Source organism: Schistocerca serialis, chromosome 12 (genome assembly GCF_023864345.2).
Source record: "Schistocerca serialis cubense isolate TAMUIC-IGC-003099 chromosome 12, iqSchSeri2.2, whole genome shotgun sequence".
NCBI classification, from domain to species: domain Eukaryota; kingdom Metazoa; phylum Arthropoda; class Insecta; order Orthoptera; family Acrididae; genus Schistocerca; species Schistocerca serialis.
Genome location: NC_064649.1, coordinates 73,748,371 through 73,764,708, shown reverse-complemented (window position 1 = coordinate 73,764,708; position 16,338 = coordinate 73,748,371).

Sequence of the window (16,338 nt, the reverse complement as noted above, 5' to 3'; positions counted from 1 at the left end):
GAATGATCATTTGAAGCGAAAGTAAATAAATAAATAAACTAGAAAATAAATAAAAAGGTGAAAGAGAAAAGAAGGGAAGGAAAATAATCGGGAAAATCTTGGAAGTAAAATATGAGACTCGGAAATGGAAATTAGGAAATAACAAAGAAGTTTACGGAAAAATAGAGCGAGTATCAGACACGATGAGAAAGAGTTGTATTCTGAGGACACCTAAAAAACTGGATGAAAACAGGATAACAAAAAGAATCTTACAGTTCTTTGACGCAAACCCCAAAACATCAATGACGTGGGTAAATGAAGTTAGCCGCGCGGTGTGGCCGAGCGGTTTGAGGCGCCATGTCACGGATTGCGCGGCCCCTCCCGCCGGAGGTTGGAGTCCTCCCTCGGGCATGGGTGTGTGTGTGTGTTCTTCTTAGCAATAGTTAGTTTGCGTGTGAAATCTTGTGGGATTTAACTGCTAAAGTCATCAGTCCCTAAGCGTACGCACTACTTAACCTAAATTATCCTAAGGACAAACACACACACCCGTGCCTGAGGGAGGATTCGAATCTCCGCCGGTATCAGCGGCACAGTCCATGACTGCAGCGCCTCAGACCGCTCGGTTAATCCCGCGCGGCTTAGTTTAAGTAGTGTGCAAGTCTAGGGACCGGTGACCTAAGCAGTTTGGTCCCTTAGGGATTCACACACATTTGAATATTTGAAAAGACGTTAAAGCAGACATGAAGGAAATGGAAATAATAGAGGAAGAAATAGGAGAAAGAGAAAGTCTCAGAGCAAAGATAAAAGTTTTCGAGGGCTTCCAGGAGAAAACAAGAAGAAAAAGACAGGTGCAATGTGGACAGAAGAAAGAAGGTAAAAACATAGGGAAAGATTGAAAAATTACTGGAAAGAAATTGAGAAAAGAAAGAATACATAAGTTATTTCATGTGATCCATAGTAGGCCAAACCAATATTAAGAATACATATGTAAAGAAAATTAAAAATTAAAAAAATTCAAGGGCTTCCAGGAAAAAACAAAAAAAAAGACAGGTGAAATATGGACACAAGAAAGACGGTATAGCCGGCCGAAGTGGCCGTGCGGTTAAAGGCGCTGCAGTCTGGAACCGCAAGACCGCTACGGTCGCAGGTTCGAATCCTGCCTCGGGCATGGATGTTTGTGATGTCCTTAGGTTAGTTAGGTTTAACTAGTTCTAAGTTCTAGGGGACTAATGACCTCAGCAGTTGAGTCCCATAGTGCTCAGAGCCATTTGAGCCAAAGACGGTATAAACATAGGGAAAGATTGAAAAATTACTGGAAAGAAAGGAGATAAAGAATACGTAAGTTATTTCATGTGATCCATACTAGGTCAAACCAATATTAAGAAAATAGATGTAAAAAAAAAAAATTAAAAAATGCCTAAGTTGGAATCCATTGAATTCCTGTGTGCGCAGTGACCGTTGAATATTCAGACTGAAACAGGAACAGCACTCAGTCGCAAAATCTTTAATTTACTGCAGATCTAGATTTCGACTATGACATAGTCATCATCTGTGCGTTACCAAAGAGTCGTGTCTGCTACGCAAATGTTAGCGTCATTTGTCGTATGTTATGCTCTGAAACGTTGGGACCTATTTGACTCTTCTGTAATGTACCGATAATGACTAAGTTATAATCGAACTCCAGATCTGCAATAAATGACGGATTTTCCGTCTGACTTTTTTCCTTCCTTCAGTTTGGAAAAAAAAAAAAAATTCTAGTGAAGATGGGCTGCTAAACGCATACGTTAAGAGCTTCGGGCACTTCCACATCTTCGATAGAAACAAATCGCTTCTACTTCAAGCTCTTTGCTTTCCATATTTTGGGAAGAGATAGAATGGACTAAAACAAGACAAAAAAACAGTCTCGTAAACATGAGCTCTAAAATACGTGCTTTGAGCACTTGTTCAATAGAAAGAGGTGTTCACAGTAGCGAAGATGAACAAGTAACATCAGAAGATCGGAACCAATTGCAAAATGACTTAGGAACGATATCTGTATGGTGTGAAAAGCATCAATTTTCTCTGTATCAAGAAAAGTACGATTCATCTACATGAGTAAACAAAGAAATGCTTAAAATTACGATTACACTATAAATGACACAGATGGCGGGACTTGCCTAGACTTCTAGCATCTCTGTTCTTCCTTTGTCCCACTCGCCTGGTTCGATTCTGCCTCGTTGCCTACAGAGGCTGTCCCACAAGGAACAGCCAGTCTTCAGAAATATGACAGTAACGGTCATTCGAAGCAAAAAAAACGTAGTAAACATGGGTTCTAAAACGTACACCTTAAGACGTAAGTGCACTTCCACATCTTGAATACTGTGAAATAGATCTCTTCTACTTCGAGCTCTTTGCTTTCCATATTTTCGGAGGAATTAGTATGGACCAAAGCAAGAAAAAAATGTCCAGTAAGCAGGGGCTCCGAAGTGCATACCTTAAAAACTATGAGCACACTTTCAGTAGAAGAGATGTGTTCACAATACCGAAGTTGAACACACAACTCATCTGAAGATCAAAACCACCTCCAAAATGACTTGGACACGATATTTGTATGGTACGAAAGCGGCAGTTTTCTCTGCATTAGGAAAAGCATGAGGTCATCCACATGAGCAGGAAAAGAAATGTGGTGTCACCGCCAGACACCACACTTGCTAGGTGGTAGCCTTTAAATCGGCCGCGGTCCGGTAGTATACATCGGACCCGCGTGTCGTCACTATCAGTGATTGCAGACCGAGCGCCGCCACACGGCAGGTCTAGTCTAGAGAGACTCCCTAGCACTCGCCCCAGTTGTACAGCCGACTTTGCTAGCGATGGTTCACTGACAAATTACGCTCTCATTTGCCGAGACGATAGTTAGCATAGCCTTCAGCTACGTCATTTGCTACGACCTAGCAAGGCGCCATTATCATTTGCTATTTATCTTGTGATGCATGTACCGTCAGACCGATGTTCACCAATTGTGGATTAAAATTAAGTATTCCAGCAGCTACGTACGTTATTGGCTATATTAATTACCTTATCCAGTTCCAGACCTCACGCCATCCTGTGTGAGCTTAAACGCGTGCCTTTCGGCTTCACCTCCTAGTGGCTTGGCTGTCTTGCCAAGTCACAACAAGAAATCCTTTAAATATCATCATTTTTTTGATTTGCAGTTCCTTGTATTGGCGGTGTTTGCAGTTAAAAGTGTTGGATGTGAGGTCCGCCAGTTATGCAAAACTCCGTTTTTTCTCAGTACCCAAACATGTTTCGGCACCATAGTGCCATCATCAGTGGGTTTTCGTTTTCATTTATTCTGCAGTGTGAATTTATTCTGCAATGTGTACGTTTACGAAAACGTAAGTAAAAACGAACATAGGAGCGAAAACATCTCGACAAACTAAATTACATTCTAGAAGATAGGTTAACTCCTAGCAAGAAACTTTCTCATCAACATCGTTTGGTTGCAGTTGACAGGCTACCTGTACTAATTAACTCACAAGTGATCCAGAAAATTCGTGCACACCAACTGTAAAGGTATTTACAAAAAGAAACGATCTATTGTTAGAACTAAACATTCACATAATTTTATAATCATTTAATAAGAATGGTCAAAAAAATGGTTCAAATGGCTCTGAGCACTATGGGACTCAACTGCTAAGGTCATTAGTCCCCTAGAACTTAGAACTAGTTAAACCTAACTAACCTAAGGACATCACAAACATCCATGCCCGAGCCAGGATTCGAACCTGCGACCGTAGCGGTCTCGCGGTTCCAGACTGCAGCGCCTTTAACCGCACGAAGAATGTTCATATTGCATAATAAATAAAAACGAAAACCCACTGATGACGGCACAGTAGTGCCGAAACATGTTTGGGTACTGAGAAAAAACGGTGTTTTGCGTAACTGGAGGACCTCACATCTCGATTGGACAATAATTCGCAGAAATTTAAAGGCTGCCAATTCAGCTGAATAACTAGGGACTACAATTACGAACAGCACAAATTGTAATGACGACGAAAATAATCTTGTGGGAAAGGCAAACCAAGACGGTGCTTTATTGCCAAAACGCTAAGCAGATGCAGTTGGTGTACTTAACAGACAGTCTACAATAGTCTGGCCGCCGTTTGCTGGAGCACTACCGTACGGTATGGGATCCTTACCAGATAGTATTCACGGAGGACATCGAAGAAATCCAAGTAATAACAGCTCGTTTGCATTATCGCGAAATAGGTGAGAGAGTGTCACAGATATGATACGCGAAATGGAGTGGGAATCATTAAAACAAAGACGTTTTCAGTTGGGACGAGGTCTTTTCACAATATTTCAATCACCAACTTTATCCTCTGAGTGTGACAATATTTTAAAGTCGCAAACCTCACAGGGAGAAATGATCATCGCAATAAAACAAGGAGAAATCAGAGCTCGTACAGAAAGATTTAAGTGTTCATTTCTCCCGCGTGCTGTTAGAGAGTGGAACGGTAAAGAAATAGGCTGTAGATGGTTAGAAGAACCCTCTGCCAAGCACCTGACTGTGAATGGCAGAGGAGTCATGTGGATGTAGCTGTCAAGGTAGACACTTTACATTCCACGTTCACTGAAGGTTTTTTCTTGTTGTTATCCATACTGCCTCCTCCTAAAATATGGGAGGGAAAGATCTTACAGCAGAGATCTGTTTCCCAGTGGCGAAGATCAACAAGTGTTCATAGCTCTTACGATTTGACTGTTAGGGCCCATGTTTACTAGGCTTTTCTGCTTCGGATGTTAGTCCCTGTCATATACGTGAATACTGACCATTCCTGCTGGGACACACTGTATTTATTTATAAGGTGCAATCAAATGAAAAAGAGCCACATGGGAGAAAAGTAAGTAAGCTGTTTATTATTTCGCCGGCCGCTGTGGCCGAGAGGTTTATGGCGCTTCAGTGCGGAACCGCGCTGCTGGTACGGTCGCAGGTTCGAATCCCACCTCGGGCATGGATGTGTGCGATGTCCTTAGGTTAGTTAGGTTTAAGTAGTTCTAAGTTATAGGGGACTGATGTGAGGTCATGTTAAGTCCCATAGTGCTTAGAGCCATTTGAACCATTTGTTTATTATTTCAAAAGTAATCACCATAACTGTTTAATAAATTTATCGCACTATGGGGGAAGACGGTCAATGCCTTCACGGAAAAATGTTTGCAGTTGCCTATGGGACCATGATTGTACCCAGGTGTGAACCTCTCTGCTGATGCAAATGCCACGAATGTCTTTCTCCAGGGCTCCAAAAACATGGAAATCGCTTGGGGAGCGTTAGGGACTGTATGGAGGATGTGTAAGGGTTCCCCAGTGAAACTCTTCATAGTCGATGCAACCTTGGCAGCATGTGAAACCGCTCACATCTCCATACTGTCCCAATCTCTTCCCATGTGATTAAATAATTTTGGTGTTAAACTGTGTGCTGTAATCATTGGTGCTTTTAAAGTAAAAGTTTTGACCTTATGTTGATGCTTTATTTAGTGGCACTTTTAAATATTTGGCTGTTTCAACGGCGCGTTCGCACGTTATCATACTTACAGCATTTGATGTATTGTAGACAGTTTAACAATCATTTACAAGTGCTTAACCGAATAATTAGAAGCACTCCGGTTAACAGTCTGTGCCTAATATAAACTGTTTGTGGAATTTTTCAGCTGAGAATGGGTTCACTTCTTACGAATCCCTGATACCTGCATCCGTAAACCATTTCAGGCATCTTCAGAAAATTCACTGAGTCACTTCCCAGTTTCGTATTCAATGTTTTATCTACCTTTTTTCTCATATGAACGTATCCTCCGCTCTCGAACAGATCCGTTTCGTGAGTTTTGTGAATCAGTGGAGTAATTTAACATCGTGTTTCCGAATGAGTGTCCTGTATTTTGTGTATGTGTAAGGTTATTGCTGAAGTTGTGTGTCTGTTGTGTGTGTGTATGCTCTAATGCGCTCTGTATGTCTGGTGTTGAAATAAGCCTTTTCACTGTGGACACACAGACTTATTTACGACGATGACTTGAATGTTTGTTGGAGTATTTTAAAGTCTGTCATGTGCTGAAGCCTTTTGCAGTACAACCTGCAAGTGGTGAAATAAAGAACGTGTTCAGTCAACGGCGAATATGTTCTACTTTAAAAAACTCTCCATTCTACGACCATGAGAACTTAACCACCTCTGTCATTGTTTGCCCTATCTGTGGATACTGTCGCACTCGCACAGTGTCACTATTCACTTCTCAACAGAGCAACTGAGCTTGCTTACGTCAGCTGTTTCTTCCAAACTGAAACAATACAATACTGTAACAAAACACTACACAACTTAATGGTTTTCGTCAGCATCGACTCAGGAATACTAATAAAACAACTATTTTTATTAACAAAACAGTAAAAAGTCAAGAGAGGAGCAGGAATTTCTTGGAATCCTGAAAACGTACTTTAAACGAAGTTAATTTGGTTTCTTAAATTTTTAATACAATTGTAGCAATGCATACTTGAAAACTAATCAGGAAACTGAAATCCTCCCTATTACCAGACTGATGACTCTTTGATGCCACTGAGTGTCAGACAAGTTGAAAGGTGCCTGTTAATCGGCTTTTTCACTTCCTCACGACATACTTTATTTTTTCGTGAATTATGGTGTTTATTTTACTGCTGCCTTTAAGATCTTACATTAACGAATTCCAATATATATCGATGCAGACACGTTCGCAAATTCTTTGTTAAGTCAGTGCATCAGTATTACGTTTTTAGCGACACGGTTGGCTCCCAGCCAATAGCGTCCGTTGGTCCATGTGGGTTCGTTGTTCAAAGGGGGGTTGGATTTGGCCGGGTAATTTGGGGGAAGAGACTAAGCAGGGAGGTCATCGGTCTCATCGGAATAGGGCAGGACGGGGAAGGAAGTTGGCAGTGCCCTTTCAAAGGAACCATCCCGGCATTTGCCTGGAGCGATTTTAGGGAAATTCATCCTAAATCATAATGGCCAGAAGCGGGATTGAACCACCGTCCTCTCGAATGCCAGTCCAGTGTGCTAACCACTGCGCCAGCTCGCTCGGTTTGTTCGAAGGAAGTCAACCATTATACTGCAGCACAGTACCCTGGAGTGTTATAAGAGTCGTGTGCGGAAACTATTTTTCGAGGATGTATGTTGTTGTGATGTCACAAAAAATGGTTCAAATGGCTCCGAGCACTATGGGAATTAACATCTATGGTCATCAGTCCCCTAGAACTTAGAACTACTTAAACCTAACTAACCTAAGGACATCACACAACACCCAGTCATCACGAGGCAGAGAAAATCCCTGACCCCGCCGCGAATCGAACCCGGGAACCCGGGCTGTGATGTCACATTAGTTTCGTGTAGAGCCGTATTACTGAACGGTCTTTACCACAGGTAAGACATCTGGTAACCTCAGTCAAATATTTATTCACTGCTGAGGTATAATTTTCGGTGTGAGGTTAGCTGGTTTTCTCCACAAGTACTGCTCTGCATGCTAGTATTATTCGTTTGCTTTCAAGCACTGCAATAGGTGCGAAGGGGTAGTGAATTCCTAATAAGTTAGAGGCTGGTTATGCGTAATTTGTTCTTCATTTCATTCTATATTATCCTAAATTCTTCGATATTAAATGTTCCACGCACTATTTTTTTGTAGTTACGATTCAGGATTACGTTTCCAGTGACATTGTCTTGGTCTTGGAACAGAATAGCATGCGAGGTGTGGCTAGACAAAAATCGGACTAGTACTGGTGAAACAATAAAACGAATGCAATAAGGCTGAAAGTCGCGTGGCCTGTCACGTGACTCTCGCTCCGCCTACTGCTCGAGTTTCATCTGCCTCCTGCACTCAGTCTGCCCGTGGCGTCTGTTTTAAGTAGTTGACGTTTTGTCTGTGCGTCGGAAAATGTTGAGTGTACAGAAAGAACAGCGTGTTAATATCAAATTTTGTTTCAAACTAGGAAAATCTGCAAGTGAAACGTTTGTAATGTTACAACAATTGTACGGCGATGATTGTTTATGGCGAACGCAAGTGTTTGAGTGGTTTAAACGATTTAAAGATGGCCGCGAAGACACCAGTGATGACACTCGCACTGGCAGACCATTGTCAGCAAAAACTGATGCAAACATTGAAAAAATCGGTAAACTTGTTCGACAAGACCGCCGTTTAACAATCAGAGCAGTGTCTGAGTTAACAGGAGTTGACTTGTTGTCTTGTCGAACAAGTTTACCGATTTTTTCATTGTTTGCATCAGTTTTTGCTGACAATGATCTGCCAGTGCGAGTGTCATCACTAGTGTCTTGGCGGCCATCTTTAAATCGTTTAAACTACTCAAACACTTGTGTTCGCGATAAACAATCATCGCCGTACACTTGTTGTAACATTACAATCGTTTCACTTGCAGATTTTCCTAGTTTGAAACAAAATTTGATGTTAACACGCTGTTCTTTCTGTACACTCAACATTTTCCGACGCACAGTCAAAACGTCAACTACTTAAAACAGACGCCACGGGCAGACTGAGTGCAGGAGGCAGATGAAACTCGAGCAGTAGGCGGAGCGAGAGTCACGTGACAGGCCACGCGACTTTCAGCCTTATTGCACTCGTTTTATGGTTTCACCAGTACTAGTCCGGTTTTTTCTAGCCACACCTCGTAGAGTAGCATAGAGTGGATTATCGCTGCGTAAGAGGTTGTAAGTAGTGTCAGTTATTGATAACAGCTATCAAAACCAAGTGTTGCTATCTTAATTGCCAGAAACATATTCTCCAGTATACATTACATGGTTTATTTAAAACTACAACGCTGCTGAGCCATCATCTTCTCATCTAGTGATACTCAAAGCCGCTCTGCACAGCCACTTTCATTAACCATTATTCATCTATGGTGCAGTGACTGATAATTATCAACAAATAATGCCATCTCTTTGCACACTACTTACTTTTCGGGGATTGAGTACGCTAAAGCTATCGCTGATATAAGCCCCTGTGACACTTAACTGTTGTCACTACATTTCCGATAGGAACGTAAGCTTCCGTTAAATGACCTTTCAGCTAGTTAACTATTTGTAGCAAACCGAATTTAGGAGCACACAAACGACGAAATTTCTATATGCCACAGATGTAGTCCGTAAGAGAAAATCTGAAACATGTTCAAAGCAATTTGTTAATTTCATGAAACTGTCACTACTATGTACAGTAATAAGGTATGCACGCTTTATTCTTTCTGTTGTGTTTAGTTATGAAAGGCTGTTGTATGATTACTGTACTTTAGACAGATTATTCGAGTCAGACAGGTTGCACCTTATTCCTTAGTCATTATATAGTTGATTCTACATTTCTTTAAAGTATATCAGGACACATTTATCGCAATTTATGAGTCAGAAAATTTTTTCTAAAGCTTAAGTTCATGATGCATATTAACATACGTCTGTTCTTCAGAAATCTCTTTCCTGCTATTCCATTTTAAACCCTTTCTACTTTTTCCATTATAAGTTATTATGTTCTCCAAACAACAAGTCGATTCAGTATCATTTCTTGAGTCATTTGGATAGCCAATCTAATTTCAAGTGTTTCTCTGCAGCAGCATACCTTTGAAGCTTCTGTTCTCCCCTATACTGCATATAGTACACAAGCTCTTGTACTAGTTCCTGTGTCTCTTTTACTACTGTAATTCCTACTACTTCACCTAATTTAATTTGACCTTAATTCCATTACCCGTGTTTTGCTTTTGTTGACGTTCATTTTATAACCTCCTTTCAATTAATTGTACATTCCGTTCCACTGTTCTTCCAACTCTTTAGTTATGTCTGACTGAAGTGCTGTATCAGTTGCAAATATTAATGTTTATATTTCTGCTTCTTTGATTTCAATATCTAATCCCAATTTCTCCTAGTTTCTTTAATTCTAACTATGTACAGACTGAATGTGAGGGATATGCTACAACAGTAGCTCACTCCCTTCTCAAGGAACGCCTCTGCATATTAGAAGATACATTTTCGAAAGTTATTACAATAAACTATAAAACAATAGTTAAAATGTGATGAACAGTTCAATGCTAACAGCCGACTGTAACATATAAATAACTGCTGTGATGCAATTTAACTTTAATGTTTCGCAGGAAAACACTAAAAGTTTCTTTTCAGAACTAATATTTTGTTTGATGTATGTATTACACTACTCAGAATTTCTGATTATTTGCCAATGGAAACTGTGTGAAAATATCAGATATTCTGCAGATAACAGACAAGTACACCAAAACCAATATGTATAATTAAGACATATATTTTGTAAAATGTTATGAATAGAATATACTTTAAATATTACATTTACTGTATATATTTTCAAGCAAACGTCTTACCTCATCCTTGACAGAAAATGGAACGAATCCATTCACGATTATGAAACTCGTATGAAGCGTGTGTGTGTGTCAAGAGGAAGAAAATTGTGCTTGCTGTAGACAGAAAACTTTTCCTAAAATACCTGTAACTGAAACCAAACATGGACAAAAAATAAGATTTAACCTCGAGCTAAAGAGCTTCGTGCCATTACTATTAAGAGAGAATACAAATGTGTATGATATACATGATTTATCTAGAATGTCAAGAACTCAAATTCGTTCATTAAAATATGGTAAAGGACTTACCACATACGTGAGCTGAGGTAACAAAGTGTTGCAAGAAATGCTTCACAAATACCGTTTCGTTAATTTTGTTAACAACATTAAGTGAAAAACCCTGTAGAAGTATATAGAAATAGTGTTAGAAAGCTCTTTATCGTGGAAGAAAGAATGAATATCGTAGGCATATCGTATTAATATTGAGATATGAATTTCGATATTAGTAGCTCAAAAAATAAATATTTTAAATACTTGGTTGCAAACTTTGGGGACTTTCTTTGACAAACACACTTGGCAACAGACACAGAAGAAATGATTTCATTTTTATCATCAAAATATAATTGCTGCAAATCACGATTACAATTCTTTTCACCCACAGAAAATAGCTGCCACTCCAAAGTCCGTTTCTATTATCACACTGTAACATCTTCGTAAATCAGATTCCTTTTGTATGTGAAGTTGACCCTGTACAACATGATATAATGTCTGTTTGCGTGGCTATCTTTCACAGCATGTGTTATAATCAAATGTTACCGCTTTTCCATTTTAAACTTACTACAATTATAAAGTATTTTCACCAAGACATATCTTGGTTTTATTTATAAAATATCATCCGATCGTCTATGGTCATTCTGGAAATATAGATTTATTATATATCTTTACATTTCGATATTCGGAGATTAAAAACAGTATTTCCTCATAAAATTACCGGGTTTTTGCCTCCTTTTTTATATACTCTGCGTACTGTAGCTTTTTCCTTCACAGTTAGTGGACATTCAAAGCGAAAAGCTTGGTTGCACATTTACTCTTCGCAGTTCTTAGTCTTATTTTGAACTGACTTTTCCCTACACTCCATTGTTGTTAGTTTCATTTCACCTCGCTTATACGAAACTTCCCAAGAGGAAGAGTTCAGTAGTTCCACACATTCCATGTTAGATATCCTGTGTGTGTATTTGTAGTTACAGTATTTTGTTTTCTTTTTTTCTCAGTTTGGGTTGTTCCTGTTCGTGTGTCTTCTATGTTTGTCCAGGCTGGAGTCTGTACTAGAATGGTGCTAGCTGCATATTTGCTCTTTTCTGTATCTTGATTTAATTTTTCAGCTTTGTTATTAAGTTTTCTTTGTATTCAATGTTTCAATGTTTAATTTTGGTATTAATTTCTTTGTAGTATCAGCCTGTGTCTGATGCTAATGTGTCCAGTCTGTTTGTACCTAAGATCTGCCTGTTTGTGTGAGTTTGAGTGATTTGATGTCTGATGTATGGTTATGTCTGTCCTTTTGGATTTTCCGTATAAACCAAATGTGTGTTGGTTGTTCTGAATCTTTGTGATATTGTCCAAGAAGTTTAACTATTGTGTTCTTTATTAATCGTAAAATTTATCTTACCATGAATAGAATTCATGTCTTATGTAACTGGTAAGCTTTACTGCTTGGTTCATATGGTTAACACACAGACATCTATAAATCTAATTTAGTTCAGTATTTTGTACCCCATTGCACTGTTTTGTTGAATATGACATGTCTTATATAATACATAAGTATTTCCTATGATACCAGACACTGGTGATTCATTGTAAATTGAATTTATACTTACCTGGAAGTAATTCTTTTCTTTTATTAGTTCTCCAGCTTGACTGTTTCTTTGATGTATTCATTTGGAAGTGAACTGCGTCTCCTAAGATTTTCTGCAATAATGATTATTATTTCTGTTGCTAGTATATGAGAACACATGTTCACTAAATAAAATGAAAGGTAGCTGACAGTGTCTGGAATTTGTGAGTCTTTCATGTGTTAAATCAACTGTATAGCAGTTATTATATTTCTATCCTCATGTAATTTGTAGTTATAGCATTATTAACACACTCTTATGTCTTCCAGGTGGGTATAGAGAAGTGTTTTTATAGTGTACAATATGTCTGACTGGAAAGTCTTTCTTGTGTAACTGTCATTGTCATCTGTTAGTTTGTCAGTGTTTTCTCTTTTCGTTGTCTCCTAATGTGCATTCCCTGAATTTTGGAGTGTTTCTCACTTTTGAATCTATTATTTGGAACTGATTACATTGTTTTGATTCACTCTTAGTTATTGCACTTTATCCATGAGTTCCGCAGTGTTACCTTTATTTGCTTTTTGAGGTTTGTTAGTGCTTTGGAGTGAATATTGTTTTGGTTTACAATATTTTCTTTCATTTGCATCAGTATGTTTTCGACTTCTTTGCTTCTTAGCTCTCTCGTTAAAGCAAAGTCTACTTCATTTAATGCGTATCTATTTTCCTGTATGCGAACACTCTGTTATTATACTGTAATGTTTTCAATGTATTTTTCGTCTGCCTGTGAATCGACATTTTTCTTCAGACATTTTGATGCTTGTATTTACGTTGCCTGTACGATACGTCTTTATCTGCTTTGTCTATAAATTTGTTCTCAGTTGGCTCATCACATTCATGTGTCTGGCTTGTTTATTCATGGTGTTGTTTCCGGTATTCAGATGAGTTAGTCATTACGTTTTCTAAAGAATATTCGGACAACCAAATCAGTGATCTTCTTCAGGTCCTGCCAGTTGGCTGACCTAGATCTAGAGCGCTATTGCTCTGTAAAGTGTATGGAAGAGAGTATTTCCCTTCGTATTATTTTTTATAACGCCTTCCTGCTTCCATTCATGTATGCGACATGGTAAGAATGATTCCATGAACACCCGTGTGTGCTGTGGTTAGTCTAACATTGTCTTTGCTGTCCCCATGGAAGCCATACGTAGGGGGTTGTTGTATTTTTGGAAGTTAATGATTGTTTCTGAAACTTTGTAAGCAGGTGTTCAAATGTGTGTGAAATCTTAAGGGACTTAACTGCTAAGGTCATCAGTCCCTAGGCTTACACACTACTTAACCTAAATTATACTAAGGACAAACACACACACCCATGCCCGAGGGAGGACTCGAACCTCCGCCGGGACCAGCCGCACAGTCGATGACTACAGTGCCTTAGATCGCTCGGCTAACCCCGCTCGGCTGTAAGCAGGTGCACATTTCACAGTTAACACCTATCTTGAAGCGTCTATCGGTTCAAGTGTCCCAGCATCTCTGTGACGTTTGAAATTATTTATAGCTGTGTAGATCGCAATTCACGTTTATTAAAAGGTGACCGGCGCAGTCATCACATGATCATCTTCAATCGTCTCATGATCATCTTCAATCGTCTCATGATCATCTTCAGACCTCTTATAGCTATAGTAATGGACAGCGGCTTTTAATAAATCCGCCTTGCTATCCAGACTGTTATAATTAATATCGAAGATCATATTTTTACCTCTGGTATCTCCAATAACGTTTTCGAAAATAACCTCAGAGACGATCCACAATGGTTCAAATAAACCTATGACCATTTGTGTTGACCTTTGTGTACGCTGTCTACCCTTAGATAGTATTCTTTGTTATGGATCCTACTCCACTGACAGGAATGGGTCTCCAGTGCTGGGATCGACTTTTTGAAAACAGAAATACGGTGATGTAGGTTAAGATCCCAGGTATCACGCCTGCAGCCATTCATCCCAGTGGGTGCTCGTTTGCAAGAAAGTGACGAAAAAAATTCGGAATTTTCCGTAATGCTCAATAAAGTTAAAAAGGTCGAAACGCATAGTCTCGTTGCATGGTGTAATGGATAGGATAAAGGCTGTATGGACAAAAGTTTGAGGGCTCAAATCTCGTCTGGTACAGCTATTATTCTATTTTTAAAACTTTATAGAAATTAGTTTGATCATTATTTTTCTTCAGTTAATTGGCTTAAATGTAATGTTTTATTTTTATTCCGTTGTCACATTATGTTAATCACCGTATAACTGTTTTCTTTCTTTTCATTTTTTCTTTATATCATTCTTTTTCCAGTCGGAATTTTTGTGAATATGAATTTATGTATATTGACTGTGCAGTGGTGTGAAAAATGTATCTTTCGTTACCAGTTGTCCAATTTTGTTTTTTTGTTTTTTTTTTGCTAGGTAATGGTCATACAAACATTTAAAATATAGCCTAAATACCTATTGCACTATGGACAGAATAATGCAGATGAAGATTTACATGACAGAAGAGTTTATAAGCATAAAGAAATTCAATCAAAATGAGAAATAGATAAAAAGAACACAATAATGTAGACAGAAAGACAGGGTGATAAACCAAAAGAAATTAAATAGGAATTAGTGCATACAATTAATTAGAAATGAACAAAGATTTCAAGTGAAAAAATGGGAAGAAAAATTAGATCAAATGAGGAAATTGATAGTATGATTAAAATGTTCTTAAAAATTACATTTAAATCAGTTAATTGAATATAATGATCATCGTTATTTCCCGATAAAGATTTTAAAATGAAAAAAAATTACTGTACCTGGCGAGAACCAAACATGCAACCTCATGCCATTGGAACTACTATACTATTCACTACACCACGCAGTTAGACTCTTTTGCACACTTTTTTTAGCGCTCTTGAGTATGACACAAAATACTGAAAACGTTTTTCGTCAATTATACAAAAATGAAGGGCCACGAGGGTGAATGGCTGCAGTGTGAGATTCCTGGAATCTTAACCTACATAACCGTAAACATGGTTTCAAAATGTCGAAGCCACCGTTGCGGACCTCTCCTTGTGAGTAGGATTCAAGGATGGGGCGCATCAGTGTTTCGTAAGTAATCTTCCTACAATGTGCGTGGCGTCCAAAGAGACTGTCAAAAATCGTTGGTGTCACCCCACTATTTATAACAGGGCTCAACATGTGGCACCTGCTACGCTCTTTGGGGCTCATTCGTTTCTGGGAGTCCGCACTGCGTTTTCGTAAAACACACATTCTTTCAGCGTTGAATAAAATGGTCAGCAAGATCATAATAAATTGAGTGCACAGGCACAAATATCGCTTAAACTGAAGTCTCTGTCCCAGATCAGACTTCCCTATATCTTTATTTCGATGAATTCATTAGTTACCCCGCCGTAGAAACTTAGCGTCGTATTTCATTTGGCGATTAAATTCGAGGCAGTGTTGGGTGACAGACGACTTTCATACTTGCTTCAGTCGGGTTTTCGCTGACGCACCTTCCATCTATCCTTGACTCTTCTATCTGATGAATACAAGACATGCCAGACTCGCCTTTCGGATACCTAGGTCGTTTTTAACATTACAAAGAAGAATTTTTATCTTTGTTGACAGGAGCCGAACGCATTGGACCGAGCGAGGTGGCGCAGTGGTTAGCACACTGGGCTCGCATTCGGGAGGACGACGGTTCAAACCCGCGTCCGGCCATCTTGATTTAGATTTTCCGTGATTTCCCTAAACCGCTTCAGGCAAATGCCGGGCTGGTACCTTTCAAAGGGCACGGCCGACTTCCTTTCCCACTGACCTCGTTGTTTCGTCCCTTTCCCCAAATCCACCAACCAACGCATTGTATGGCATGTTTCCGTAGATATTTCAGGAGGTAAGGGTTCAGGAGGTAAGGGAGGGAGGCAATTCTCTTATCTTCTTTTCCTTCAGCAGTCTAAACGTGTTCCTCAGGCGATGATGACTCTGACTGGGAAAATACTTCACAGTGTGGCTGGAGTGCAGGTAGCAAATAGTTATTGTCACCCTCTACATACTGTCACCCTACTATTCCTACAACGCTCCATGCGAATTTATCCTCGATGCAAACAGTGCTGGAAGTCTTCCCTTGTGGGCCCCTGATGGCATGTGTTGCTTTTTCTTTTACTGCTTCAACAGA